This window comes from Mytilus californianus, unplaced genomic scaffold (assembly GCF_021869535.1).
Source record: "Mytilus californianus isolate M0D057914Y unplaced genomic scaffold, xbMytCali1.0.p SCAF_4, whole genome shotgun sequence".
Taxonomy (NCBI): Eukaryota; Metazoa; Mollusca; class Bivalvia; order Mytilida; family Mytilidae; genus Mytilus; species Mytilus californianus.
In genome coordinates this window covers 38,586,060-38,593,251 of record NW_026262690.1, presented here as the reverse complement: position 1 = coordinate 38,593,251, position 7,192 = coordinate 38,586,060, and positions in this window count along the sequence as shown.

Genomic DNA, 7,192 nt, shown 5'->3' with positions numbered 1-7,192 from the left:
GATCACCTGAGCACGCCCAAGCTGATCTCAAAAACCTTACCGTCACTATCATAGACCACAACTAGGGTTGGTCAAGGGCCGACAGACTTGCTCGGGAAAGTTTTTGGATAAGAATGTTAAGGACAGTTTCCCAAGAGGGCATTAATGAAAACACATAGAATGAGTCCCTACCATCACTTGTTTCATGTAACTCAGGCTTCAGTACAGGAGTCTCACAGTTTTAAGGAATTTATTCCTCCTCCCAAACATCAATATTTAAAAAAAAATACCAGCGTATTGATTCGTGATAATTTTTATAACGATCAAGATTATTATTTCAGTGTGACTATCACATGTCAAGATAAGAATGATTTGACATCTTAATGATGAAGGATATTAGTTATCCGAAATATTTAACATTTGTTCATGATTTTACTTTTTTTTTTGGTGATGTTGTACCCTTTTAGACTTGCTTATTATATATTATATTTTGTAGTGTACTGTATCATAATTATATGATCCATCGTCCCGGAAGATTTATCGTTGGCTATTATTCAGACATTTTATATATACCATATATATATACTTACACTTATTGTTTCCTTTTTTTAATATTGGTGTTGTTTTGTACACTTTTTAGGCGTTTATATAATTTATTTATTGTGTACATGTATCGTTACTCGTATCGATCCAGCGCCCTCGTAAGAAAGATCGTTGACTAAAATATGGACGTTTTATATATATATAAAATTGCGGTTTTGACCCAACGCAATCATAGGTTTGAACGTTGTTTTTAATTTATATATATATATATATATTACCAACAAGTCTAAATTGAAAACAACGTTCAAACCTATGATATATTACCAACAATTCTAAATTGAAAACAACGTTCAAACCTATGATTGCGTTGGATAAAAACCGCAATTTTTATAAGTGTGCATGCCGGGAAAACAAATTTCTTGGTAGAGGTGTCTAAATACAGCACAAACAACGTTTTCCAAAAAACCCAAAAAGTGAAAAAGTATATTTTAACAAAACGCATTTGACTAGAAGGTCAAACAACGGATGTTCTTAAACCCTGCTGACTGCCATTGGCGATGGCCAAATAAACGGATCACAAGATGTAACAAAATGGATCTTAATTATTAATTTAATACCAAACAGAAAACAATTAACCTGCGGAAAAGATGGTATACCGCAAACAAAAGGTGCAAAATTAGTACACCATATCCGGATTTCGACAATTAATGTCTCTTCAGTGATGTTAGGAATCGAAACGGTATTTGTAAGGCCATATAATATATTTATAGAATAACTAATCGAAGAATTCAAATAGAGAAAAATATTCAACGAGTGACCGAACAACACATTAATTCACGAATGCGCGTAGCGCATGAGTTAATTATCAGTGTTGTTCGGTCACGAGTTGAATATTTTTCGATATTTGAATTCTTTGATTAGTTATTCTTTTTATTACATTGGCAAATGGCTTTTTTTTAATGAAATTAATGTAGAAAATGTAAGGAAATATATCTTTTTTCTACGCATTCACAATTTGTTTTGATCCGACGTTATCGACGTCTTGACAACGCCTATTGTTGTATGACGTCAGAGAGTGAAATAACCACGTTTATTTCACATGTGAAATTATCGGTTTTTATTTGACTGGAAAATCAATGTAATTCATTGCTACCAATGTAATAAATATATATATATAACAGAACTGCATTGCATGCACACTATTGCAGTAACTTTCTGTTCCAGGCCTTCATCCAGTTAAAAGATCAATATTCTTGAGATGGACCTCGGAGATACATCCGTTACAGTCCCACTTGAGATGGACCCCGGAGCTACACCAGTTACAGACCCACTCGATCACGAAGGATCTGGAGGTATGTTTCGTGAAATAAATGTATACCGGGTATATGGAACAAACTTATATATCATAAAAAAATACAGCTTGCGTAAACGAATGAAATACATTAACTTACATACAGAAACGAGAAGATGTGGTATGACTGCCAATGAGACAACCCTCCACCAGAGACCAAATGACATAAAGGTTAACAACTAAAGGTCACCGTACGGCCTTCCATAATGGCAAAACCAATACCGCATAGACAGCTATAAAGGGCCCCGAAATGAAAAATGTAAAACAATTCAAACGATAAAACTATCGGCCTGATTTATGTACAAAACAATAAACGAAAAACAAATATGATATACAGCAACAAACGACAACCACTGAATTACAAACTCCTGACTTTGGACATACACATACAGAAAGTGGCGGGGTGAAACATGTTTGCTGACGCCAAACCCTCCCCTAGCCTGGGACAGTGGTGTAACAGTACAGCATAAGAACAAACTATAAAAATCGGTTTTGAAAAGTCCTGTTATTTCATCGCTAAGAAACGGGTTTTCATATCTTTTGAACATGGGTCATATATATATTAACAGTGATAAGATCTTTTGACTAGTCTATACCCACCAGTTGTGTTCGCTATGCTTTTGTGTGCCTCAGTTTTGACATTATACCGAAACTCGGCATATAGGTCAACCCATTGCTAGCTAGAAAAATTATGCGCACATATGCAAGGATATTAGTGGGTGAATATAAGCATATGATTTAATCCGTTAATGCACCCACCTAACATACGGCTATATCATATTACATTCGAAAATTACGACTGTACGATATTTTCAACCCGTCAAATATTCGTACAATGCAATTTCTGTCAAATTAAGGTCAAAGTTCAAAGACGGACAGATGTTAAATCCTTTATATAATGCTAAAGAGGTACTTTACATCATTGAATAACTAAAACCACAATGATTGTTAACAAAACAGTCAATAATGACAGCTCATACAGTTGCCTAAATACCGGCATCTGCATGTAAAAAAAAAGAAGAGATTTTTAGGTGTTATATATATGCTAAAAAATGTATGTAGTATATGCAGTATTATCGTTAATCCCTGTGCCTGTATCACCCTGCCCAGTTCTTCATAAAATTCGATATCACGGCTTTATGAGTCAAATACTGTAAATTGAGAAATTATTGCGTGCATTTTTTGTTGCGATTTTTGAATGGACAAAATGCGAGATTATTTTTTGCGATTTGAGCAAAAGCTGCATATAGATATTTGCATCAGATATCAGAAAGCGAGTTCTTATTGTTGCGACATTCACCCAGTTGCATTATCCGCATTAATAAAAACCTCGCAATAATTTCTAAATTGACATTATATTGAAATTAGTCTGTCTGACATATGTATTTCAAAGTATTTCTGTCAGACATAAGTAATTTTGTCTAACGTATTTGCATTATGACGTCAAACATCTTGCTTTTAGTTCTTTACTAAGATAATAATGATGAAAAAAGAATGGCTCTTATCATTATTATTATTCTTCCTCCTTTATTGGACGTATATTATATTTGCTATTGTATATCTCCAAGTGACACATTTCACTAGAATACATCAAATTATCTCAGAGAATCCGGGAAAATTAATGACGGAACATGTGTTGAGTGCAGTGAAATTGGATGTTTTAAAATAACACAAAGTATGTATCCTCGCTCCAAAGCTAAGAAATGGCTGAATATCTACCATATTTCTAAATTAGTGTATCCATGATCAAAAGCGATCAAACAACAGTAACAAATAAACGCTCCACAGAAAACTACAGATTGAGCAACACAAGCTAGGAATGATATCAGATGCCCTTGGGTTGGGTTGGCAGATCCTGCTCCGCTAGTAATGTAGCTGTAAATGGAATGTCAATCTTCTGTGATGATCATTTATAAGAAACCAACTTCTTAATAATGTGCTTACATTCAAAGTTTACCTGGATTTGTGATTCAAGAGTGCAAACAGTATCCATTGGAATATTTAATTAAATCAACCTTCTTAACATGTCAAACACATCCTTTAACAACAACAGCAGTCTCATTTCTGGTTTGTTGAAAAATGCAACGACCGACTAAGTGCTTGCAAATGCAAGTATTTGATTTCAATATTGCCATTGATTTAGGAGCTAAATTATTTTGAATTTCTAATAACTACAAAACGAAAATAAATTCGGCTGAAAAAAAAAACATTTTCACTGTACATAGCTCGTTTATTTACCCAATTTTTTCAATTTGTAAATTGTAACTGTGTAATTGCAAAATTCGTAATTCGTAAATTGTTTATTTGTAACTTGTAACTTTGTAATTTCAAAATTCTTAATTCGTAAATTGTTAATTTGTAACTTGTAACTGTGTGATTTGGTAAATTGTCAATTTGTATATTGATGTTTTGTAACTTGAAACATGTCGATTCGTTTTCGACGCTCGGTTTCTTTTTCTGTGTATAAGCCTCCTGTAAGTAGGAACACCTCCATATGCAGTATATAACCTTAGTAACATAAATCAATTATGTACAGCACATACATATAAAAGAAAACAAATAGAAAAATATTTTTTTTATTTTTATATGGCATGTATACACGAACCCGGTTTTATTTTGTTTTCTGAAGATGACAGGTAGCGTTTCGTTCGCCTGAGAACGGAAACTATAAAAATACAACCCGAATAATTCAGTCCCTCCACGTAATCGATCTCTCCTACATGCGAGGTTAATGAAGTAGTCGTAGATCAGCGGAATATAACGACTGAATTATTCGGATAAATAGATATAAGGAGATGTGGTAATAAACCGTATGATTGCCAACGAGACAACTATCCACCAAAGTTCAAATAAAGTCGATGTAAGCAATTATGGGCAACGTACGGCCTTCAACAATGAGAAAAAACCCATTCCATATAGTCGGCTATAAAAGGCTACATCATTACTGGAAAACCAAGGTAATAAACGGTTTCTATTAATCCTAAAATGCTATTATCGGACCATTTTATTCTGACTGAGGGGGAAGGGCTGACAGATATATATATATATATATATATATATATATATATTAATGTACATGCCTACTAAACTTTTCTGGTCAAGAAGCTAAGGAATTGCCGCCTCCTGATTTTTCGTTCTATAAAAATTTACAAAATGTGTTGCAAACAAAAAAACCGATAGGGTGTTCTCCAAATAATCCCGATTCGCTACCTCTCAACTCCTGCTTCACGCTTCACGCCCCATACTCCCGGTACCCCCCCCCCCCCCCCCCCCGCCTCCTTAGTCTGGCAACCTGACCCAATCTAATACTTCGTCGATCGGATCGTTAATTAACAGTTGATTCACGATGTTAATGAATTAATCAATAATGTTTATATTATATAAGCTAAATTTTTCGAAATTTGCATTTCATATGAAACAAAAATGATTTGCAATGAATTCGTAACAATATAAATATTTCCCGCCATATATCAAGATATGACGCTATCCCACGATGCATCACTCGAATATCCATGTTGTTGTATTCCGCCTGGCTCTACTGTCGAGCAGTGAGCCAGGATCCCAGTCTACCCCCTCCTCACAGTTTGCCACCATTTTGCTCTCCAAAAATGATCCCCGACAGACCCCCCGCCAAACCCCAAATCATGTGCAAAGATTTTCATGGAGAAATAAAATTAGGGTAAGCAGATTGGAGAGAATTGCTTCTGTCATGCAAATGGCGAAATGGCGAGATCTTCTCTCTGAAAGGGATAGTTTGTCACTTTGTTTAACAGTGGGTATAGGTGTGTAATAAAAAAGAAACAGTTTCATAGTTTTACGATCATGGTCATTGACAAAATATCCAGAGGGGTCACCTCCTAGTATATGTCATGTCTCGTCGATCCAGTAATCATTCTGTATCTGTATCTGTATCTGTAGGAATACTTTGTGGATACCAATACTGGCTTTAATACAATGGTAGAGAGAGCGCCGTTGATTTATTGACGGTGCACGAGAGCAGTTTCTGAAGCTATCAACGCTCGGTGTGCGCACTACAGTGTCTTCAAGTTGGTTCCACTCGATTACTGTTTTTACGAAAAATGAGTTAGAATATTGTGGTATTTTGCTCGTTGGAATCTCAAATCACTTTGTGTAGTTCTTGACCTGTTTTTCCACAATATTTATTGACTGATAATTGTCAAATCCCTTGGCAGCAATTGTTCTATTTGGAAAAGCCTTTTTTAAATGTTTGTCTGGTTCTATAGCAAGAATCAGCCCCTCAACCACCTCGTACAGAAATATTAGCTTCTGGCTTGAGCGTCTTGTCTGTTTGTCTTGTAGTTTTAGTTTGGCGAGCGTGTTTGAGACGCAACCATCTTCTCTGGATTTGTAGTCTTCTGTTATAAATCTCGCAGCTTGTCGCTGTATTCTTTTAAGCTTGTTGATGTTCGTAGATGTGTAGGGGTCCCATACTATTGATCCATACTCCATTGTTGACCTGATCAGTGAAATATATGCAGTTTTCTTGCATTCTGGTGGGCAATATCTCAAATTCCTTATCAGGAATCCTAGTGTTGAGTTTGCCTTCTTGGCTACGTTGGAAATATGGGTAGTCCATTTATCCTCGTTAAGTTTTCTGGTTACTTTAGACTTTATTACAAAATATTGCATATTCAATACAGTTTTAATATATAGTATACATTAACTAAGGGATTCATTTAAAATACACCGAAGAAGAAACCGAGCGCCATGCATCTGTCGTCATAATGATCGTTAGCATAATACAACGATGACATTTAACACATCGACATTTAACGAATCGACATGTTTCAAGTTACAAAACATCAATATACAAATTCACAATTTACCAATAAAGAATTTTGAAATCACACAGTTATAAGTTACAAATTGAAAATTTACGAATTAAAGAATTTTGAAATTACAAAGATACAAGTTACAAATTGACAATTTACGAATTAACAATTTTGAAATTTCACAGTTACAAGTTACAAATTAACAATTTACGAATTAAGAATTTTGAAATTACAAAGATACAAGTTACAAATTGACAATTTACGAATTAAGAATTTTTAAATTCCATAGTTACAATTTACAAATTAACAATTTACGAATTAAGAATTTTGAAATTACACAGTTACAAGTTACTAATTGACAATTTACGAATTAAGAATTTTGACCCCGTTGGCTTTCCATAGTAAACTGCTCCATGTTTGCAGATGGCGACATTTTAGGTAATTGTAAAAGTTGTTTCGAAGACAATCATACACTGATTACGGTTTCAAATGATGACAAAATTTAAGGGCTTTTAAACGAAAATGT